Source organism: Leptopilina heterotoma, unplaced genomic scaffold (genome assembly GCF_015476425.1).
Source record: "Leptopilina heterotoma isolate Lh14 unplaced genomic scaffold, ASM1547642v1 Lhet_163, whole genome shotgun sequence".
Classification (NCBI taxonomy): domain Eukaryota; kingdom Metazoa; phylum Arthropoda; class Insecta; order Hymenoptera; family Figitidae; genus Leptopilina; species Leptopilina heterotoma.
The window spans coordinates 1,844,320-1,869,790 of NW_025110879.1; positions in this window are offsets into that span (position 1 = coordinate 1,844,320).

The window sequence follows — 25,471 nt, forward strand, 5'->3', positions numbered from 1 at the left end:
TATTTTTCACACTAATTTTATTCTTTTTTTAAATAATATTTAGAAAATTAAATTAAATGTTAGAAATTGTTATTTTATTTTCTAAAATTTACTTATATCTAAGAATTATAGTTTTAAAAATAGTAATATTACATTAGAATTTTAACATCAAGTTTTATACATTTAAATATAAATTTTATAATTTCCTTTTATCCAATGTTACCAAATTTTTCCTCTTATAGAAAATAATAACAAATTTACAATTCTCTCCGTATTCAAAACATTTAAATTTTTTATTCTATCAAATATAATCAATGTCAAAATTTGTCTTTCATCCAATTTAACTAATTTCCAATTTTGTCTTTTATCCAATATTTAACCAATTTACAATTTTTCCTTTTCTTCAATTTAACCAACTTCTAGCTTTGCTTTTATCCAATATAAATAATTTACAATTTTTCCTTTTATCCAATTTAACCAATTTAAACAATTTCCATCTTTGTTTTTATCTAATATAAACAATTACCAATTTTGCCTTTTTATCCAATTTAACTAATTTCCAGTTTTGTTTTTATCCAATATAACCAATTTCCAATTTTTCCTTTTATCCAATTTAACCAATTTCCAGCTTTGTTTTTATCCAATAAAACCAATTTCCAATTTTGCCTTTTATCCAATATAACCAATTTTTAATTTTGCCTTTTATCCAATATAACCAATTTCTAATTTTGCCTTTTATCCAATTTATCTAATTTCCAGCTTTGTTTTTATCCAATATAACCAATTTCCAATTTTCCAAGAATTTTTCCGATTTGTTTTTATCCAATAGAATCAAGTTAACCAATTTCTAATTTTGCCTTTTATCTAATATAACCAATTTCCAATTTTGTCTTTTATGCAATTTAACCAATTTCCAGCTTTTAATCCAATATAACCAATTTTTAATTTTGCCTTTTATCCAATTTAACCAATTTCCATCTTTGTTTTTATCCAATATAACCAATTTCCAATTTTTCCTTTCATCCAATTTAAACAATTTCCAGCTTTGTTTTTATATAATAGAACCAATTTCCAACTAGCTAAAACAAAAGCGCGTGAATACTTGCTGGCCGCAACTGCCATAACATAAGAACCCTGATTATCTTAAAAAGAATGTAAGAAAATAAATAAATTATGCAATAATTTTAATTAATTGTGCCCAATGCATTCAATATCATTTAACAAAAAATTAACAAATTATTCATAATTTTTACATAGTCTTATATAATTACTTAACAATTATCATTGGAAAATTTTCTGTCTACTTTATAAAATAAACAAATCATAATATTGAATACTATTTCTCATAAACCTTTTTTTCAAAAAAGTTTGTATCATATTTCTAAATAGTAACAGTTATCGTCAAACAGAAACAATAATATTTTAATTAAGTATTTTTCACACTAATTTCATTCTTTTTTTTAATAATATTTAGAAAATTAAATCTGATAGCGTTCCACAAATGTAAGAATGGATGTCGAAATTTTAACAATTCTAAGAAATATGTTAATTATTGAAACATTCATGATATTTTTGTGTCTTAACACTAAGGAGCCATTTATAAACCATGTAACCTCTTGAGGGGGAGGGGGGTCAAGCAATTGACTACGACAAAAGGAAAAAATGGCGCTAATACATGTAATAGCGTACTACATGGGGGGAGGGTCAAAATTCCCAAAAAATGGGGCTACGTTGATTATGGACGACCCCTAACAGATGATAGTAAAAATTGGAAGTCAATCTGACACCATTTGCGAAGTTAGGAGTTTATTTTTATAAAATACCTGTTTTTCTAAAATGTCAACGTAATCGTAATCACACTTTATTATATTCTTGCCGAACACGAATATCGTATTTATTTTCAATTAAACTCACGTTGTTCCACAAAATTTAGGAAAAATGGAAATATGGGTTCCTTGCTCCCCCATGGGTCAAGAATAGTTAGAGCTAGTTTGGCACAGAACAATCCTGCTAATACGACTGCAAATTATAAAAAAATGTTTAATTGTTCTTTTTAGGTTGATATACACAATGGTGCGTAATTAAATACGGAAAAATGAAGCTTATTGACCAAGAAATTGGTGGTCGTCTGAAGAAAATTGGTTAACTCTCAGGTTCTATTCAGACGAATTTTTATTCAATAATTGGAATTTAGAAAATGTTCAGAACATATTTTTATTACTTTCAGATATCAATATTAAATAGTCTAAATCCAAAAAAATAAAGAAAACGAAAATTTACTGATTTTTTATAACATGATCCGAAAAGGTCTTACCTAACTATTCTTGCCCCATCCTCCCCTACTTTTATTCAACATACAATTCAAAAAATATTTTATACAGTTCAAATTGTAGAAAATTAAATTAAAACCATGACCATCGTGGGGCCCTTTTCTTTATAGTATTATTAATATTAAATTATTATTATCAATATTATTATTAATAAAATTGAAAAAAATAGTTTGATTCAATTAAATATTTTATTTATTTATTATCTATTACTTAGTTATTTTTACCAAATACGCATTACTTAGGTCAAATGAATGGAATAATTCGAATTAATAAATATTGCTTCAAATCGATTATTATGAAAATTGCTTGATTCAGTAATTCATGTTCTTTTAATTCAAATATTTATTTGAATCAAGAAAATAATTTTTTTCAAAGAACTACAGATTTATTTGTATCAAATATTCATAATAAATCATTATTTTATTTGAGACTAATATACCATCAATTAGGTAAAATAATTAATTATTTATCCTAAATGCTTCTAGGGACTCACATGCTTGGAAATATTAACATTAACCCTTAAACCGCACCCTGGGTGTGCGACACCCATATTCTAGCTTTTTACTCTAATATCTCATTTAAATTCGCAAAAATTGAACATGTGTTGATATTGGACAGTACATTTTGTACTTAACTTTATGTTTCGTGAGTGACATTAGTCTGTCAAGTGTCTTTGTGTATTTGATAACTTTATGAAGTTAACGGCGAAAAATTTCTGCTTGTCTGACACCCAGTTTTTGGTTTAAGGTAATTTCAGTAGATTTAAAAAACTCTTTTTTAATTATTGAAATTAAATAAATCATTATAAAACCTATTTTCCTTCAAAATAGATGTACTGAGCTACATAAGATAATTTTTCCAAAAGATAATATCCTATTCCAGCTTAATATTCCTGTTCCAGAACACACTTAAAAGTCCCCGGGTGTCGCACACCCAGTGTGCGGTTTAAGGATTTTTTCGTAAGTGTGCGCTTTAAGGGTTAAATCCTTACAATAAAATTAAAATTTAAAATCTACGGGGATCGAAACCTAGGCGTACTTATTAAGCCTAAGACTCTTAACTCTGCCGTACTAAAGAAATAGGAAAATCAAACTACATCGTCAACGGAACCGACTTATTTTATTTAAATATTTTTTTATTTGTTTTCGTTAACTACTTTATTTGCATTAAATAATCCAGTATTTTCATTAAATAATTTAATTAAATAGGGGAGACTGGGGTAAACCCGCTCATTTTTTTTCAAATCGGTAAAAATCTAGGAAATGATTCTCTTAATCCAAGTTAATTTATATCATTTGAAAGCTAATGATTTCTATAAAAAAAAGCGTTTTTGATTTATCATTTTTAGTTTCATGAATTACAACTATAGATTTAAATAATGTTGTATTTTATTAAGAGAAAGTGAAATGTAGTTATAATTTTGGTTTTAACAAGTTATAAATTTGATTATATTATTCTAAATTTTTAATTTAAAACTAAGTGAGCGGCTTTACCCCGAATGTATTCCTCACATTTCAGAATGAATTTAATTAAATCTTTTTGAAATCAGACAAAACTATATAATTATGTACTTCAAAAATGAACATCCAATAGCATAAAAAAAGTTAGCCAAATAAATTACGGCTCAAAAATAATTATCAAAAACTTAAAAAAGCAAGGAATGTTTTTTTCTGTCACCTCTAAAAACATTTGATCGGCTCTGATTCTATGTTGAATTCATAAAACTAAACTAAAGTTCGTTAATATAAGTTTAATGTTAAGTACTATTTGCAGTACCAATATGAGTTTATAGCGTCAAATCGCTAGTTAGCGGGTTTACCCCAGTCTCTCCTAATGTATGGAAATTATTTATTTTTTCTTGAATATTTCAAATATGTAATAAAAATAACGTTAAAAAATCGAAAACATTAAATAAATTAAAATTTCTTGTAAAAAGTGACTTGTCTCATAACCGAAGTTATCGATTTTTTTCTTTCATTAGAACCTCTCATAAATAAAAAAATTTTTCCAATTTATGCCAAAGTGGTGTTTTTTAGGGTTAAAATGATATTTAAAATTATGTTAGTCGTTAATTTTCTAGCAAGTACATAAAACTGTTCAACGACTGACATAATTTTAAATATCATTTAAACCCAAAAGAACACCTATTTAGCATAAGTAAGAAACATTTCCTTAATATCAGTGATTGTAATGAAAGGAAAAAATCGAAAATCGATAACTTTGGTTTTGAGAAAAATCACTTTTTAAAAAAAATTTCAATTTATTTAATGTTTTTGCTTTTTTAAAATTATTTTTAATAACATACCGTCAACTGAGGCTATTTTGTGCACCAAATAGCGTTTTTTGGACTCAATGATTTATTCAAATTCAGAATTAAATGAAAAAAGAAAATCAACTATTGATATATGTTGTGGACATTCTTCTAAAGATTTCCTATGAGTTGGGCAATGAAATTTTTTTTTGTTTAAGTTGTAGTCGTTCAAAGTCGTGCACAAAATAACCCCCAGGATGAGACTATTTTATGCATTGAACTTTGTCTTTTTATAATTTTGCCTAAACATTTTTTTAATTGTTTCTGCTTCAATAAATTTTTTGTCTAGATATTTCAGACATATATTTCAAACTTAAAAAATTTTATGAAATTCTTATAAAAGTTAACTAATTAATTTGCGATAAATTGCTTTCTATGTCGAATAGATGCTGCTGCAATTAAAAAAATAGTGAATTAAAAAAAATTGTAATATTTATTTTAACCCCTTCGCAGTCCAGTTAAGGACCGCTTATGGTCCAACAACGGCCCGAATAAAAAGTTTACAAAAAAACATGATTTCATTATATATAAGGTTTTTGGGGTCGCTGAATTCGAATTTGAGGTTAGTTTTTAAAAATTTAAAATGGCGGATCCAATATGGCAGATAATTTTAAAATTGATGCGTTTCAACAGAAATTCATTTCTCGGGGGTTTTCTAGGTCGCTGATTACGAATCTGATGTCAGATTAAAAAAATGGTAAAAATGGCAGACCCAAAATGGCGACTTCAAAAATTTAAAAAATATTTAGATTCGCTTGAAACTTATTCGTTATCGAATTCAGCGACCCCTAAAACCCCCAAAAAACGAATCCAATATATTCTATTTAATTTATTTCAAATTCGCCAAATTCCAATTTTATCCAATCTATTCTCTTTAATCTATTTTAAATACGTCAAATTCCAAATTCATCCAATATATTTCTCTTTCATCCATTTTAAATACTTCAAATTCCATCCAATATCCAATCAATCGAAATTTTAATTTTATTCAATATTTATTTTCTTATCTTTTATATAAAAAAAATCAAATGTTATTCAAAACAGAAAAAATATCAAATCTTATTCTAAACAGGAAAAAAAATAAATGTCAATTTCTTTATCCTTTAAATTCAAAATGAAAAAAACTATATCAAATGATAATATAATATTTAGAAAAGTATAACTATACCACTTTCGAAACACTTTAATTATCTCTCTACAAATTGTAGAGAAATTATATAAAAAACAGAAAATATCTAATGTTATCCAAAATAAAAAAAAATATATCAAATAGTAATGTGATATATTCAAAAAATGAATATACCACTCACGAAGCACGATCGTTAACTCTCTACACTACACTGAAAGAATTTTGGGGAGGCTGCAGGCTTTACATGAGTGCCGCTAGCCTCAAGCTCGCAGTTAACCTCAAAAAGGCGAGAATCTACTCCCGAAAGGTAAGCAGCAACTCCTCAGAGGCAGCAGCTCACCTTTCGGGAGTAGATGCTCGCTTTTTTGAGGTGAGCTGCGAGCCCTGAGCAAGGGGCACTAATTTCGGACATGAAAAGTCAGCAGCCTCCCCAAAATTTTTTCCCAGTTAGTCCCGTGAGGGGAAGTAGCCTTCCCCCACCATACGGCACACCAAGTCGAAACTGAGCCCCGAGCAACCCTCACAGCGGGGATCGCTCGGTCCCTTAAACCCTCATTAAGAAAAACTGTTAATGACTTTTTCTATAAAATATAAATTTTTGAAATAGTAACATTTTTTATTTTTCATTAACATATTTAAATTCCTTACTTTCTCACGATTCTATACATATGTTGTTTACCAAAAAAAAGTTAAAATTAAAAAAATTAATTAGTTTTTCCAGATACATGGAATGAAGTTAACTCTACCAAGAACCATATACCTATTATTAAATAAATATTTACTGTATCACATAGGTTTTATCTAAATCACTTTAATGCTATTTGACCTAATATTTGCAGTATTTAAAGCAAATACCATTTAAATTAATCTTTAAATTTTAACATTTTTTTAGTAAACAACATATGTTTAAAATCGTGAAAAAGTAAGGAATTTGAATATGTTAATTTAAAAATTAAAAATGTTACTATTTAAAAATTTATATTTTCATTATTAATAGAAAAGTCATTAACAGTTTTCTCTAATGAGGGTTTAAGGGTCCGAGCGACCCCTGCCGTGAAGGTTGCTCGGGACACAATTCCAAGTAGCCCTCGCAGCGGGGGGCGCTATGTCCCTTCTAACGGCGAACAGACAAAATAAGTGCGAACAGACAAAATATATATTATATGCAAACGGAATACGGACTTTAATATTGTTAATAATTTTGCCTTTTATCCAATATAACCAATTTCCAATTTTGCCTTTTATGCAATTTAACCAATTTCCAGCTTTTTTATCCAATATAACCAATTTTCAATTTTGCCTTTTATCCAATTTAACCAATTTTTATCTTTAATGTAGGAAATTATTTGCTGATTGAGAATTTTAATTAAGGAAGATTTCGACTATATCAGCAATTAGTGACATCTATTAGACGTCGATTGAACTCTTTGGTTTAGAGTCAGGTGTTATTCTTAAGAACATTATTCCGATATGGTTGTCGGTATATAATTATATTTTTGAATTTAATTTTTGATCTGAAAAAATAAGCTGCGTGAACGACTGCACTGTGCATCTGTGAGAACTCGAACCCCAGTTAATAGCTGCCTTTCGCGGGGTTTGAGTCCTCACAGATGCACAGTGCAGTCGTTCACGCAGCTTATTTTCTCAGATCAAAAATTAAATTCAAAAATATAATTATATACCGACAACCATATCGGAATAATTATTTTAAGAATAACACCTGACTCTAAACTAAAGAGTTCAATCGACGTCTAATAGATGTCACTAATTGCTGATATAGTCGAAATCTTCCTTAATTAAAATTCTTAATCAGCAAATAATTTCCTACATTTACTATACAGCTCTTCGACTAGTGTATGGGCTTGATCTGAGATTATAAGAAACGTGAACGTCCAGGCTGTGTTGGCATGGTGCATTGGTAGGCGTTAGTCCCGCGAAAGGCAGCTATTTACTGGGGTTCGAGTCCTCACAGATGCACAGTGCAGTCGTTCACGCAGCTTATTTTTTCAGATCAAAAATTAAATTCAAAAATATAATTATATACCGACAACCATATCGGAATAATTATCTTAAGAATAACACCTGACTCTAAACCAAAGAGTTCAATAGACGTCTAATAGATGTCACTAATTGCTGATATAGTCGAAATCTTTCTTAATTTTAATTTCCATCTTTGTTTTTATCCAATATAACCAATTTCCAATTTTTCCTTTCATCCAATTTAAACAATTTCCAGCTTTGTTTTTATCCAATAGAACCAATTTCCAATTTTGCCTTTTATCCAATATAACCAATTTTTAATTTTGCCTTTTATCCAATATAACCAATTTCTAATTTTGCTTTTTATCCAAATTAACCAATTTACAGCTTTGTTTTTATCGAATTTAAACAATTTTCAGCTTTATTTTTATCCAATTATAATCAATTTCCAATTTTTTCTTTCGTCCAATTTAAACAATTTTGAGCTTTGTTTTTATCCAATAGAACCAATTTCCAATTTTTTCTTTAATCCAATATAACCAATTTCTAATTTTGCCTTTTATCCACCCAGTAATAAGGGGTGAATTAAAGTGGATTGGTACTTTTATGCCCTTAAATTCCAAACCAATTCCGTTTTTGTCCGCAATCTGAATGAATTCCTTTTCTATTGTTAAATTGATAATTTCTATCCAATTCAATTCTCTGTAACCACGTGACCAGAGTCTGAATTCACTTTAATGCCGTTTAAGGGAATCATTTGTTGTGGAGTTAATGCCTTTTAATTAACATTGAATTCTTTAAAGGGCATTAAATCGATCAAGTAGATGAAACCAATATTTACAACTCGCCTTTTACAAAAACTGAAATTTACTCTGCTCTTGCAAGGTGTAAAAAAGATTCGGCTCCTGGTTTGGACAGGATATCTTATGCTACAATAAAGAAACTTCCCCTCTCATGTCTTGAGAAAATAAGGGAATTCTATAATGTTTGCTTCAGAAATTCCGAATTCCCAAACTCATGGAGATCAACCTTGGTAAAGTTCATTCCCAAACCTAACGAGAAGGGCTTTTGGCCGATCTCTCTTACGTCAGCTCTTGGTAAGCTGATGGAGAGATTGGTGCACACTAGGTTGGAACACTTTGTTGAACATCAAGGTTTCATCCCGGATCATCAATTTGGTTTCCGAAAGGAACGTTCTGCCATAGATTGCGTGTCTTACCTATCTGCGGATATTTTGAACAATTTCTCTTTAGGAAAAAAAACAGTGGCGGTAGCTTTGGACATAAAGGGGGCATTTAATGCCCTTTTGCCTTCAGCTGTGCTCACTCAATTAAATGATTTGAAAGTTCCGGGTAGAATTTATAATTTCGTCTCCTTTATGATTACGAATAGGTCACTTTTCTTCGGGGGAGTTACGTCAGCACCGCGATCTTATGAAGTGGGGGTCCCCCAGGGTGGAGTACTCTCACCACTCCTATTCAATCTCGCTCTGAGAGAGATCAAGTCCGTTATTCCAAATGAAGTAGAGATTCTTCAGTTTGCAGACGACATACTTCTTTATGCCTCGGAAAATGATTTAAATGTTGCTCAGCTATTTATTAAAGAAGCTATAGATATATTAATTCCTTGGCTAAAAGACTTAGGTTTCAGCGTAGCTACAAGCAAGAGCCAGTTGTGCATCTTTTCTAGAAATTCGGATGACCTTTTCCAGGAAACGATCAGGGTGGGGGATACTCAAATTACAAATGAGAAAAGCATAACTTATTTAGTGGTTATTATTGACCAAAAAATTAATTGGCACGATCTTGTTGCTGATCTGGTGGTACAGGCCAACAAGTTCATATTATTAGAACCTTAGCGAAAGTGACTTATGGAGCTCATCCAGAGTCAATGCTGGCGGCTTATCGTGGCCTCACCAGAGCACTCCTGGAATGGGCTGCATACTCTTCGCTAGTTCTGGGCGTACTAGACTAACTTCGCTGGACCAGCTCCAGTATGCTGCCTTGCGAGCAGCCCTCGGCTGTATGCGTACTACCCCAATACCTATCCTTCTCTCGGAAGCAGGCGAACAGACCCTTAAACACAGAAGAAATTTTTTGTTAAATAGGAATTCAGTTAGAATTTTCGGATGGAAAAGTAATCCTCTCTTTAAAAAGTTAAACTCTGTTGCTGAAAAAATTATTAACAATAAACTTACTCCCAAATACCTGTCGGAATTTCCACCAATTAAATTCTTAAACCCAATAGCCGAAATAACTGCCAATCTTATAGGTCCCTAAAAATCAGGCTTTGATATTAGATCAGCGGTTTGCCCTCAGGGCTCATTTAATGCAAATATACTAAATAAATATCACGATCACACCCCAATCTACTCGGACGGCTCATATTTTGAGGTTAACAACAGTGCAAGCTGTAGTTTCGTCCCATCGACGCAATTTAGATTAGGCAATAAACTGCAAGGTTGTTCATCCCCGATTATGTCGGAACTGAGTGGAATCCACTCAGCCCCAAAAAAATTAAGTAGAATCAAATATTTCAAATCCTCTTTTGCTTACTGACTCTCTAAGAACTCTGCAAATTTTAAAAGACAGATTGGTCTCATTTGAATCTAGAACCGTAGTTCATGAAATTATATCATTATTATCTCAATTAATAGACAAAAATCAAGATATAAAAATAGTCTGTATCCCAGCTCACTCAAAGATATCGGGTAATGAAGAAGCTGACAGACTATCAAAGCTGGCCCTAAATCTCCAAATAGGGAAAAAAGCCTTCCTTTCTAAAGATGATCTCAAAATTATGCTAACCAATGATTATAGAGCAAGAAGAAAACTGTATTAGACCTTTTTCCCAGCAGCCAGAATACGGCAAAAATACTTTGACTACGTAACTATTAAGACAGAAAGACCTTGGTTTACCGGCTTTGATTTACCCAGAAGATCCATCAATTTGATCACGAGGCTCAGGACGGGCCATGTATGTGTGGGGGAATTTTTTTCAAGGTTGGGGTGGAATATTTCCCCCCAATGCAAGTGTGGGCATGCAATCAGCTCAGTATTGCATTATATTAATGAATGTAATTTATTTTCTGAAAGAAGGAGCAAGTTTTTAGACTTTTTTCATAGAAAATTTAAAACTAGAGTAGTTAAACTTCCCCAATGGAACCTCCTAATTTATAAACCAACTATGGAATCGGTTTCTGAGACCAGCAATTTCTTGCTCGACGAAGATATAATTATTTAAAGTTTTAGATTGCTGAAAACCTGCCTGCGGTTGACCTTTTTGGTATTCAAATATTTATTAATTATTTTAGGTTAAAATTACGATGCATTTTTTTTCTCTCCTCTGACGGAAAACACAAGGCAAAATCAAAATTGATAGGGTAGATGTACCGTTTGTGGCCACTGCACCGGTTGTGGCCACTTTCAGATTTATGTTGGTATTATTGAAGTTTTTAAAGTTATTAGTGAATTATAGATACTTTCATAAAATTCTAAAATAAGTTGGCAACACTGTGTTCACTTGTTTTTGACAGAAGTTCAGCTGATTTAATTTAAAAACACACATAACTGTACAAATATTTTGACAGAGGCGAATAAGTACAATTTTTAGTAGATGAGTTGAAATATTACTGATAAGTAAATGATTGTTTTTCGACATTAATATCAATATTTTCATATTCTACTTTTTATATACTATTTCTAGGGGATGAATATCTATATAAAAACAATACTTTTTAAATAATAACCTCAAATATTTGTAAAAAAGCCCGTGTCCAAAAACGGTACAGCAAAAATATAAAAACACCGTTTTTAGTCACACTATATATTTTATCGGCTAAATTATCATGATTTTAGTTTGATTATAGTAGTTTTCATATTATAATTATCTTAATAAATGAATTTATTTCGAAAAATAATTTGAAGTATGACAGTATTTATTTTACTTTCATTGAGTTAATAATTGAATAAAAATAATAATTTCACGTTTAAGTAATACATTTCTTGCTGTTGTATTTTCGAATTATTTATCCTCTGTAATAGTTAATTAATTAGTTTTTTAATTTAAATTATGCTATAATTATTATATTAAAAGAGTGGGTAAAATAACAAAACTTTTTTTTTCTTAAATGTAAAAATGTTAATAAAAGGAAGAAGGAAGATTTAAAAAAAATCCAGTGCACGTTAAAAAAGTAAACTGTGATTTTAAATAAATTAAAGATTTATAAAATTTAATTAATTAATTCATTTCTTTTATAAATTTACTTAATTACTGTACACGATAGATTTACTAATTCTAATTATTTATTAAAAAAATATAATTCCTCAATATCCTGATAACACTTTTTTAAGCAGTGGCCACAACTAGGACAATGGTGGCCACAAGTGGTGCTTGTGTGGCCACTACTGGTGAAACAGGTTTTTTGAAGCAATTTGTTTTTTTTAATAGCAAATATAGCTAAAAAACGTTATTGACTTTGAAAATCAATATAACTTATTTGAGAAACCAAGTTACTAAAAAGTGACTTGACATTATTTGATTTGGTATGTATTTCAAACATACAATGAAACCAAATATTTTCAATGATAGTATTTAATCAATTAATTAAATGCGTTATTAATATAATTTAAGGAAGAGAAGAGGAATCATAGTTAAGTTACTTAAAAATTAATAGTTTTATATAAGGGAGAATAGGTAAATGCAGATAAGAAGGAAGTAAACGTAAAAAAAGTAAATGGAATAAGAAAAATTTAATTTACACTAAATATATTAAAAAGAAAGTAGAAGATTTAATAGAAGAATAAGATAATATTATATAATAAAATACACACAACTAAGCTAAACAAGATAAATTCAAAATAAATAAAATAACTAAAAAAATAGGGATCTCTACTGGTCTTATCCTAGTTCTTTTCCCATCAAACCAATTTGTAAATACATTGAAAATACTACTCAAATCAATACAACTGTCACATAGACAATCAGATAAACAAACAAATTCTTATATGTAGTATATTACAACAGTGGAACAACAAACAGCAAGTTACTTATAATTTTATGTCTACAGAAATTTTTTATAAATTTTTTTTCCCAATCATCTCCAAGGACAACTCTAAGAATCACCGGGAGCCCAGATACATTATCCGCTCCTGCTTGTCCACATCTCAGGGAATAAAAAAAGAGAAAATGAAGGAAAACGATACAAAAATACACTATACAAAATACAAATAATACTTGAATTGGCCTGACTAGTAGAAGCCATAATCAAAGAAGAAGAAGATTCTTCTAGTAAATATTTAAACAATGTTCTTAAGTTCTTATGTATAAAAGTTTCGTATTTGTTTTAATGGTGTAATGTAATTATTCGGTACTTATTTGCATTTGGCATTATTGTTATTCATAATGGCAAATTTTTTTAATAAATTAATTTGGCAAATAATTTTCTAAAATCTATTTATTCAAATGAAAAGTTAGATTCTAAATGTTATATAAAAATTTAGGAATTTTATTCATTAAGCTTAAATTTATTGCGCTAATCTTTCATTTAAAAATTAATTTTTAAATTATTCCTTATATTTTAATATTCTTCTGTAATATATATTAAATATAATGTATATTATAATATACTATTATTGCAATTACAATATTCCACGTTCAAGTTACAGAGCATATTTTCATACTTCCTTATTCGTATGTATTATTTGTTTACTATTTATTTAATTCGGGTCTATTTTTTAATTTTTTTAAAATAATGAATTATATTTTTCATCTTATTTAATAATTTAATATATTAAATAGGTAAATTGTTAGTAAACAATATTAACTCTAGAAACCCACAGTAATTGATGAATAAGAAAATTGAAGTAATGTTAAAGTGAATAATTATATATATTATATAAAAAAACACACTGTAGACTAGAGTGCATAGTAAAGACTCGATATAGAAATGCGATTTCAACGAATGAAATGTGAATTAATGAGATAAAATGTCAGGATTCAGTGTATGCGTATATGTATAATGGTAAAATGATACTAGTGTATATATGGCAAATGGTGTGTATTTACCAGTGACAGTGTAATGTGTATCGTTTTGACGATAGCAGTTCACTGTTGCCTTTTTACGACCACTAAGCACTTGTCGCGCAAATATAATCACTTATGTCGAGCATGTAACAACACAGGGAATACATAAATGCGTACAGAGCTTCTAAGATGCTTTCGAAAGATTGCCTGTGATGGTAAATGCGAACACACACTCCGCACAATGTACACACTTGCATATTTATATACTAATACGCAAATATATAGCTAATAATTTATCCCCCACTCTCTTTTATTCTTTTTACTTTTCTCTTTATTTCTGTCTATTTTTTCTCCTTTTTTCCATTGTTTCCCTTTTCGATTTTGATTTTTTGACATATTATTTATAAATTTATTTTCATTGTACCTAATCTTTTAGTTCTTTATGTACGAATGGGCACTGCCCGTATAAATGTTATAAATAAATAAAGATTTCTATGTAATTTGACCTCACAAGTCCAAAAAACGGATTTTAAAAAAATGTCCCGATGTGTGTGTACTAACATTACATTTGCCTCAATATCTCAGAACGAGAAAGAACTAAAGGCTTCAATTTCTTTTAAATTGTAGGTCTCCCAGGGGGACATAAAATGAGAGTATTTTCAGCCCGATTCATAAAGTTTAACTACATTTTTTTTGCATTTTTCATTTTGTTTGTCATTTTGTTTCCTTAGTTTATAGAGTCTTTTTAGACGCATCTTTTGAGCTCTCGCTGAACATTTTTCGTCCATATTAGCCAGAGATATTAAAATTTTAAAAATATAAATTTTTCGAAAATAATACTTTTTTGAAAATTTTGTTGAAAAATGTATAAAAGTAACTTTAAAAGTAGCATTACTAACTTGTAGAGCATTAAAAAATGCTTCGATTGACTTATTTTTGAACCTGATTCGGTCAGAAATTATCAAATTATAAAATTATTGGTATTTGAAAAATCAAAAATTGTGGAAAATATCATTTTTTCAACATTCTTGTTTATTAACTTATGTGTAATTATTTAACTATTACTACCATCTTATAGAATATATAAAAACACATTTTTTAGACCAAGATTTAATGATTTTTAACCCTTTTATAAAAAGTAATATTTATATTTCAATTATTATTATTTCTATGAGGAAGCAAAGTTTTCATGAAATGAACACCAAAATTATAAAAATGTACAACTTGGCAGCGGTTTTTATTATTTTATTGATTCAAGAAAAAAGGAGAGAAAAAGAAAAAAAGAAGATATGTAGAAAGAAGAAAGAGAGAGAGACAGAGAGAAGGAGAAATTATCTGAGTCTGTATTCGCCATTAACGACTCGTCGCCCATAATTTATGGGCCATTAATTAAGGGCTGGATAAAAGTAAGCACTATAAAATTATAGAACAGTCGGTGAGCATCTGCACAACGAGTAAACCGAACAGAGAGCATAATCCTCAGTTTTAATATCAGTTAGTTACATGAACCGCCTTGAATAAGAGTCCAAGTGTTTTTTTTCCAAACGCATACAATCGAGTCTTCGCAAAACTGCGAATTTATAATCCCCATCCTCTCCCCCATTTATTATAATCCCCGAGATAATTTCACGTAAACATTTCTATTGTCACCATTGCAAATAATACAATCTCAATAATAATAATTCACGGAGAAAAATTTTCTGTTAATGATTACAATAGTCGAACAGTACTGCTCGGATATGTGACCACTTTCCGTAATGCCTAAAGTAGCTTCGTTGTAACAATTCTGTAAGTCGAACGTACTCATTAAAAATTTATTTGAAATAAATACGAACTAAATATGAGTTAGCACAAAGTCTATGCGACTGATTACAATAGTCTACGTTAAAAGGAAATCTTGGGTTCTATCCACATATGCAGCAATCTAAGAGAATCAGTGATACAGTCTGTAGTAGTCTTTACAACATCAACAGGACTATTGTAAAATCAGGTGACCGCGGCTGCCTTGCCTTCTTATTTTACTATAGTTCTTCGTAAAGACTACTATTGCTATATTTCTGATTACAAATGACTGTTGTAAAGTTAAAAAAGAAAATTTTTAACTAAAATAAATTTTTTTTGTAATTCATGACTTCTAATCATGTATTGCACATTAATTTCACTCTTCCAAGACTACCCACTTCAAGATTAATTATATTACACAGTGCAACACATAAAATGTGCACCAAGTTTTGACTTAAGTTTCTGAAAGTACTTATCGAAACTAGCAAAAACCTATTTCAGTTTTGCTAGATTAGCTCGGATTTTAATTTTATCGAAATGATAAAGGAATTGTTTAAATAGTTTTGAATACTTATGAATGAATTTCATATTATTGATTAAAAACGTGGACGATGTCAGGAACTTTAGAATCGAATGAAATAAAGTCTCGTTTTAAAAGAATATTAATGTTTAATTAAGATAAAAATATATAAAATGAGTATTAAACGGACAAGAAAATGTTCACGCACAATAAGTCGGATTTAGACAAACTTTTAGACAATCTAGACGAACTCAAAGAGATTTACGCTCGATTTTCCGAACAATTCGCAAGACGCTCTACGCACACTCTCGATCGCTAACTCTCCTCTCCTCCACTCTGACGTCATTCACACTAAACATTGTCGCTAGTTTACTTCCGCTTATTTTTCCTTTGTAATTCGCGCATTAATTTAAAATTCAATATCAGACATTTGAATTTTTTACATTCTCATCATATGAGAAAGTATTAGTTTTGGTCGAAAATTGACTTTCGCTAATTTCATGAAATCTCGACGTTTTGGGGTCCCCTGAGTCCGAAAAACATGGTCTAAAAAAAGTGTCTGTCCGTATGTCTGTCTTCGTGTCTGTCTGTAGACACAATGGTGTCGCCACGATAACTTTTGAAAAACTTATTGTATCAACTTGCAACTTTGCATGCACAAAGTTAGTGTTAAAATACAGATCGAGTTCGTTAGCCAGCCATTTTCGTCGAAAATTACACAAACTACAGTACGTTCAAAAATTTAAAAATTCAATTTTTTCAAATTTCAATGTTTTTAACTTTATATTACTTTAGATTAGAAAAATACAAACAACTTTCCTCTACAACATTTTTTCATAGAAAGTCAAATTTCGGAGTTATAGGCTCTTAAATAACAAAAAAATACTCAAAAATCCGAAAATAACGCTAAAAATCAAAATTTCTCAAAGAGAAAAAAATTATTACATTAATTTCCACATATTCTCACCCCATTGTACTCAAAAAATGCTCACATTAACTGGTGCTGGTGTGACCCCTTTTTACATTTCAATTTTTGGTCCTATCTTGTTGGAAATGGTTTTTTACATTCTCATCACATATGAGAAAGTAATATACCAGAGTAACTTTTTTAGGAGATAAACACTTAATTAAAACAAAAATGTCTGAGTAAATAAACAAAGAGTGAAAAGTTAGTCATTACGCTCCGGTCTACACTACACAAAAAATTTGATACTAATTCTTTAAAAATATTTTAGCTGCTTCTGCAAATCATGTTTTTACTAAGAGAGTTAGTATAATTAAAAATAACTTTACAATTTTAATCATCAAGACCAAAAATATACATTTAAATTCACTTAATATCGCAATCATCAGCAAACTAAAACATGTGATGAGAATGTAATCCTTAAAGTCGTAGTAACTTTAAGAAAAAAAAACTGTTTTATGAAACATATAATAGGAAATAAGAACATAAATAATGCACAACAATTGCAGACCCCGGCGAGCGAAGCGAGCCATTTGCGCGCGAAGCGCGCAACAACACACGGAGCGCGAAGCGCGACGTGCGAAATAATCGCCGGAGCGCGAAGCGCGACGATCAATAATCGCGCGCCCCGAGGCGCGCTGAAACTTGCGAGCGAAGCGAGCCCCCGCGCGAAGCGCGGATGAGAATGTGTCCGCGCTTGCGCGGACAGATTTTTTTTTGAATTTTCACATTTTTCAGTTTTCTGATACGGGCGCGGATGGGAACACTGGCTATTAAAAGTTTATTAAAAAAATTTGCAATGGTCACAATTTGAAAAGCAATAATCCCTCTTTAATTACAGAGACAGAAAAAAAAATTTTGTCGAAAATTGTTCCAGTTACGAATTTTTTTTTGACTTTTTTACATTTTTCGGTTTTCTGAAACGGGCAGGTGAGAAAGTTGTCTATTAAAAGATTATAAAAAAAATCGCAGTGGTCACCATTTAAAGAGCAATAATTCCTCTTTAATTTCTGACATTGAAAAAAAAATTTGGTCGAAAATTGTTCGAGTTATAAATTTTTTTTTGTAATTTTTCAAATTTTTCGGTTTTTCTAATACGAGCGGGTGGGAACGCTGTCTATTAAAAGTTTATAAAAAAATTTGCAATGGTCATCATTTGAAGAGCAGTAATTCCTCCCTAATTTCTGACATTGAAAAAAAAATTTGGTCGAAAATTGTTCGAGTTATGAATATTTTTCGTACATTTTTAAATGTTTCTTGTTTTTGATCCGGGCTGGTGAGAACACTGGTTATTAAATTTTTCTTTTTTAAAATCGCAAAGGTCACATTTTGCAGAGCAATATTTCCTCTTTAATTTCTGTAAAAGAACAAAAATTGGTCAAAAATTGTTCCAATTATGGTTTTTTTTTACTTTTTCACATTTTTCGGTTTTTTGATACGGGCGAGTGGGAACGCTGGCTATTAAATTTTTTTTTAAAAATTTCGAATGATCACAATTTGAAGAGCATTAATCCGTCTTTCTTTAATTTCTGATAAAGGAAAAAAATTAGTAGAAAATTATTCGTGTTATTTATTTATTTCTGTACATTTGTATACCCGCGATCCTGTCGAACCGCGGGTTTTGATTTTTATTACTTTTTTCGAAACCAAATCTCTCGAATCAAATATTTTTTCTTGGGCAGAAATTTAATAGAGATTATTGCTCTTTAAATTGTGCCCATTACGAATTCTTTTTATAAATTTTTAATAGTCAGTATTCCCACTTCTGTTATCAGAAAACCAAAAATTCAAAAAAAGTAAAAAAAAATTCATAACTTGAACAATTTTTTAACAAATTTTTTTTCTTTGTCAGAAATTAAAGAGAAAGTATTGCTCTTAAAAATGTGACCATTACGATTAAAAAAAATTTAATAACCAGCGTTCTCACCCGCCTGAGTCAAAAATAAGAAAAATTTGAAAAAGTACGAAAAAAATTCATAACTCGAACAATTTTCGACCAAATTTTTTTTTCAATGTCAGAAATTAGGGAGGCATTACTGCTCTTTACATGGTGACCATTGCGAATTTTTTTATAAACTTTTAATAGCCAGCGTTTCCACCCGCTTTATAAAAAAACCGAAAAATGTGAAAAAGTCAAAAAAATTCATAACTCGAACAATTTTTGACCAGATTTTTTTTTCTTATCAGAATTTAAAGAAGGATTATTGCTTTTCAAATTATGACAATTGCGAATTTTGTGTAATAAACTTTTAATAGACAGCGTTCCCACGCGCTCGTATTAGAAAAATCGAAAAATTTGAAAAATAACAAAAAAAAATTCATAACTCGAATAATTTTCGGCCAAATTTTTTTTTCAATGTCAGATATTAAAGAGGAATTATTGCTCTTTAAATGATGACCACTGCGAATTTTTTTTTATAATCTGTTAATAGCCAGCTTTCTCACTCGCCCGTTTCAGAAAACCGAAAAATGTAAAAAAGTAAAAAAAAATTCGTAACTGGAACAATTTTCGACCAAATTTTTTTTTCTTTCTCTGTAATTAAAGAGGGATTATTGCTTTTCAAATTGTGACTATTGCGAATTTTTTTAATAAACTTTTAATATTCAGTGTTCCCATCCGCCCGTATCAGAAAACTGAAAAATGTGAAAATTCAAAAAAAATTCAAATGTCGATAAAATTCAAATCCGAGCTAATCTAGCAAAACTGAAATAGGTTTTTGCTAGTTTCGATAAGTACTTTCAGAAACTGAAGTCAAAACTTAGTGCACATTCGATGACCTTAAAAATGTTGCACTGTGTTATTAAACTAGACAATTTCACTAAACCCTAAGTACATAAATCTAACTTAAATACTAAACGCATAACATAATAACGATCGCTATTTACACATATTTATACATGACTTGAACTTCCTTATATATTAACTGCTATGAAAGTTCACCGCTTGCGAGAAAGACTTATATACTTTAAATGTAAAAAAATCACTTCGTTCTCAATAATTAATACGTACTTTACGCAAGTCATGAATTACAAAAAAATTTTATTTTAGTTGAAAATTTTCTTTTTTAACTTTACAACAGTCATTTGTAATCAGAAATATAGCAATAGTAGTCTTTATGAAGAACTATAGTAAAATAAGAAGACAAGCCAGCTGCGGTCACCTTATTTTACAATAGTCCTGTTGTAAAGACTACTACAGTCTGTATCACTGATTTCTTTAGATCGCTACAAATGTGAACAGTATCCAAGATTTCCTTTTAACGTAGACTATTGTAACTATAACAAGTCTCTGCGTGAATTCCTACAGTACCCTTTCTGAACCTGTACATCTAAACTATTAATGATTCCAAAAAATAAATTTCAACACGATTAATACAGTGTTTGGATTCATTAAAGTAACTATAGTAATCGCTCCTACTAAATTCTTAATAAATTACATAGTTTTCGTAATCATTACAAAAAGTGGTAACATATCCGAGCTGTAATATAGACTATTGTAATCATTACGAAAGAAATTTTCTCCGTGTATGCGAGAAAACTTAATCTCTATAGCTGAAGTTTTGAGTCAAAGAAGTAAAAAAAAATTATTACTACTACTTTTTTTATTATTTTATTATTATTTGTTATTGTTTACAATTATTACTTTAAATTTATTTATTATCTTTATTTATTTATTTCATGTTGTATTTATTATTATTTATTATTAACTTAATCTCTATATTGAACTTCTGAATACAAAATATATTATTTTATTTATTATTTATTTATTTATTATTATTCACAATTTATTTCTTGTTGTATTTATTATTATTCATTATTAACTTAATCCCCACACAGCACCAAAACTTTCCTGAAAATTTATTAAAGATTTACTTGCAAACTTCGAAAAATTTACTTGCAAAGTTTAGTGGAAATTGTGTAAAGATTCAAATGTCCCACTTAAATAAATGTTTATAGTCAAATTTTCCTAAAAATTTAACTGAAAACTTTCCTGAACATTTAAATTAAATTTTCCACTTCTCTCTTATAAGCGAAAATGTAACTTAAAACTTTCCTGAAAATTTATATTAAATTTTCAGGAAAGTTTCACGCTAAACATTTATTGAAGTGGGACATTTAAATCTTTACAAAATTTTCACTAAACTTTTCAAGTAAATACTTCGAAGTTTGTAAGTAAATCTTTAATAAATTTTTAGGAAAGTTTCGGCGCTGTGTGGGTTATATTCAACTTCTGGATAAAAAAAAATATTGTTTCTTCTTTTATTTTTTACAGTTTATTTCTTGTTGTATTTTATTACGATATTTTTTATCGAAACAAAGAATACCGTGACTTAAGAGTTTGCGTCACTTCGTTTGCGAGCGAATTTTCATGCCGTCTAGGCGGCAATTAGAAGAACTACAATGGCGCAAAATTCAAAACGAGAAGAATTTTATTCATAGATTAATTATGTATTACAAATATTATAATTTTTGTGATACATAATTAATTACTATAAATAAATAAATATATATTGAAAAATCAATTTGCCTATAGTTGCGAAATTTGACTAAAGAAAAGATTAGAAAAGTATTTTTTGAAACTCGTTGTCTTTCTGACAATTACTTTTCGCCGAAACTGATGTAATTTCATATAGAACACGAGAAATATTTTCTAAAAATTCTTAAAGAAAAAGGGGAATTTACCCTGATTCATTTATCTCTTCTTTCTATTTTTTTCTACTTTTTTCTTCTGTTCTTATTTTTTTGTCTCCTTCCGAAAAGGTCCCAGTGAGAAATTGCCAATAGACTTTAATCGGTCCAATATCGGTCCAATATTGGTTGCCGTGCTGGGCGCGATTGACTCCCAATATTGGACCAAAATGGGCTGATGCTTGAGATGTAACGGGTTCGCCAAGCATCGGTTGTTAATATTGGTCTAATATTGGCCGAATATTGGCAACCAAGAGAAAAAAATTTTTTAAATAATTTTTTTAATTAAATAATAATAATAAAAAATTAATGTTTATAATTTTTGTTTAATATATTTATTTGTTTAATTATTTATTTTTAATAATTCATGTAAATAATAAATAATTTATTATTTATAAATTATAATTATTTAAAAATGCAGCAGCTATTATAGGAAATAGCATTCTGCAAAAAAATTCTATCATTGAAAAATCATTGATAGGCGAGAGATATCTGCGTCATTAAATAGATTCGCAGATGATAGGCAAGAGATATCCGCGTCATTAAACAGATTCGCAGATATACTCTGGTCTTGCGACGAATCTCTCGATACTTATATACACTGGAGTCGCCGTGTCAGTTGCGAGAACGGTTACAGCGTCCCTCTTGCGGCAGAGATAAGAATTGTCACGTAAACTGCTAAATCGCTTTACCGACGGCCTTATTATACCCGCAGTTTACGTGACAATTCTTATCTCTGCCGAAAGAGGGACGCTGTAACCGTTCTCGCAACTGACACGGCGACTCCAGTGTATATAAGTATCGAGAGATTCGTCGCAAGACCAGAGTATATCTGCGAATCCGTTTAATGACGCGGATATCTCTCGCCTATCATTGATTTTTCAATGATAGAATGTTTTTGCAGAATGCCATTTCGATTATTTCCTAATAGTTGCTGCATTTTTAAATAATTACAATTTATAAATAATAAATTATTTATTATTTACATAAATTATTAAAAATAAATAATTAAACAAATAAATATATTAAAGAAAAATTATAAACATTAATTTTTTATTATTATTATTTAATTAAAAATATTTATTTAAAAAAATTTTCTCTTGGTTGCCAATATTCGGCCAATATTGGACCAATATTAACAACCGATGCTTGGCGAACCCGTTACATCCCAAGAATCAGCCCATATTGGTCCAATATTGGGAGCCTTTATTGGACCGATGATTGGTCTCTTGGCTCCCAATATTAAACCGATATTGGACCAGTAAGAAATTTCTCACTGGGGTCCTTCTGGCACTGCCAGTGGGCGGCGTCTTGCGAATGGTAGCCCTCAAATGCTGCGCTATCTTGATGCAGATAACTTCTCCTCAAGTCCCTCTCTCTCTCTCTTTCTCTCTCCGTTTCTCTCTTTTGTTTTCTCTGACTTTTGAGCGCGAGTACATTGTTACACCCTTCTCATCGGGCTTCTTTTTGGTTTTCTTCTTTTTTCCGCTTTTACCCCGCACACCTTGAGGTGAAGTGCGCGGGGGGAGGAAGAACGTTCTTTCTCGCGTCTAAGAGCGGCACGACTGCTTAACGTTTCGCTTGTGTGACCATTCCTACCATTTTGACCATGTTAAAGAGCGCGTGTATGTTTTGTTATCGCAAAACGCCGGCATTCTTTCTTTCATTATTCTCTTCTCCTCATTGTGTGTGCGTCTCTCTCTCTCTTCCTTTCTTTTCTAATTCCTTTCCCCTTCTTGCCCCAGGGCGGCCGTCTCATCTCGACTCGCACACTGTGCGAACCAATGCGCGACGTGTGCGTGATTCTTTTGGCTCCGAAGAGATATGCACTCTTCTTTTATTCTCCTTCTTCTCTTCCATTTTCCAATATTCGGTTTCTCTCATTCGCGAAATTTTTCTTTTTGGTTTTTTTTTCTAAATTTAGTTCGAGGTGAAAACATTGGACTAAAAGAAGAAAAATAAAAAGTGCAGGCTTCGCACTTATCTATTAAAATCTACTATTTACTACTTTTTTACGTTATGCTGCCATTTGGGTTTTTTTTTAGATTTCAGCCACTAAAAGCTACTATATCTTTTTTTTAGAACTTCCACTACTTTAAATTCGTTAATAAACTATAGATATAAAAAACTATTCTCAAAAATTATAATCAAATTTTTTGACAAAATTTTAACCAAGAATTCAATTATTTTCATAAATAATAAAACTCATCGAAGAATTTCAATTATTTTTAATACTATTTTAAATTAAGTAATCGAAAAAATCAACTATTTTCACAAATAAATAATAATAAATAAATATAATAAATAAAATTTATTCTATTTAGAAAAAATTAATTATGTATAAAAATGTTTATAAAATTCTTATAAAAAATTTCAATTATTTCTAATATAATTTTACATAGGAATTGCTTAAAAAATTTAATTATTCTTAAAAATTCAATTTCAATTCCTCGAAAATATCAATTATTTAAAAAAACTTTTTTCTAAAATTCTTTGGAAAAATTCATTTATGTACAGAAATATTAGAATTTTTCACAGAAATTCAATTATTTTCAAATATTTTAATAAAATAGTTCGAAAAAAATCGAATATTTCAAATACAATCAAAATTAAATTTTTCTTAAATAATTCAATTATTCTTTTAGATTTTAATAAAATTCTTCCAAAGAATTCACTTATTTTCATAAATAATTCTTCGAAAGAATTCAATTATGTCTATAAATAACAAAATTATTCCCGAAAATTCAATTATTTTGAGGCATTTTCATAAAATTCTTTGCAAAATTCAATTATTTTTATAAATAATAAAATTTTTCTCAGGAATTCAATTATTTTTGAAAATTTTAATAAAATTCTTAGCAATTAACTATTCTTAAAAATTGAATTTCAATTCCTCGAAAAAATCAATTATTTAAAAAAAATGTTTTTTTTTAATTCTTTGGAAGAATTCAAATGTTTACATAAATAGATAGTTCTTCGAAAGAATTCAATTATGACGATAAATAACAAAATTATTTCCGAAAATTCAATTATTTTAAGGCATTTTCATGAAATTCTGTGCAAAATTCAATTATTTTCATAAATATCAATATTCATCACAAAAATTCAATTATTTTTAAAAGTAATAAATTTCTTCTTGGAAATTCAATTATTTTAAAAAATTCTAATCAAGTCGTTCGCAAGAATTCAATTATTTTCATAAATAATAAAATACTTCTTAGGAATTCAATTATTTACAAAAAAATTCAATAAATTACCACACAGACATTCAATTATTGTTAAAAATTTTTGTAAGAATATTTGTAAGAATTCAATTATTTTTATGAATAATAAATATTTTTCAGGAATTCAATTATTTAAATTAGAATTTGCCTAAAATTAGTTGAAAGAAATGAATTATTTAAAAATTTTTATAAAATTCTTGGCAGGAATTAAATTATTTTTATAAATATTTAAATTCTTTCATGAATAATAAAATTCGTTATAGGAATTCAATTTATTAGCAGAATAAGAAAGAAGTAAATATTTTTGATGAAAATTAGAAAAAAGTCAGGGAAGTAAAATATATAGAATGGAATTTTTGTCAGTTTTGTGAAGTGTCTAAGACTAGTTTTTTTGGTCGTCAAGTTTAATTTTTTGATAGCTACTTTTTGTATTACATTTTTAGTTTGAAAGATACATTTTGCTACTTTTTAAAAATTAATTATCGAGTGCGAAGTCTGAAAGTGTGTTGAACACCTCTGAGAATTGGAAAAGAAATTTA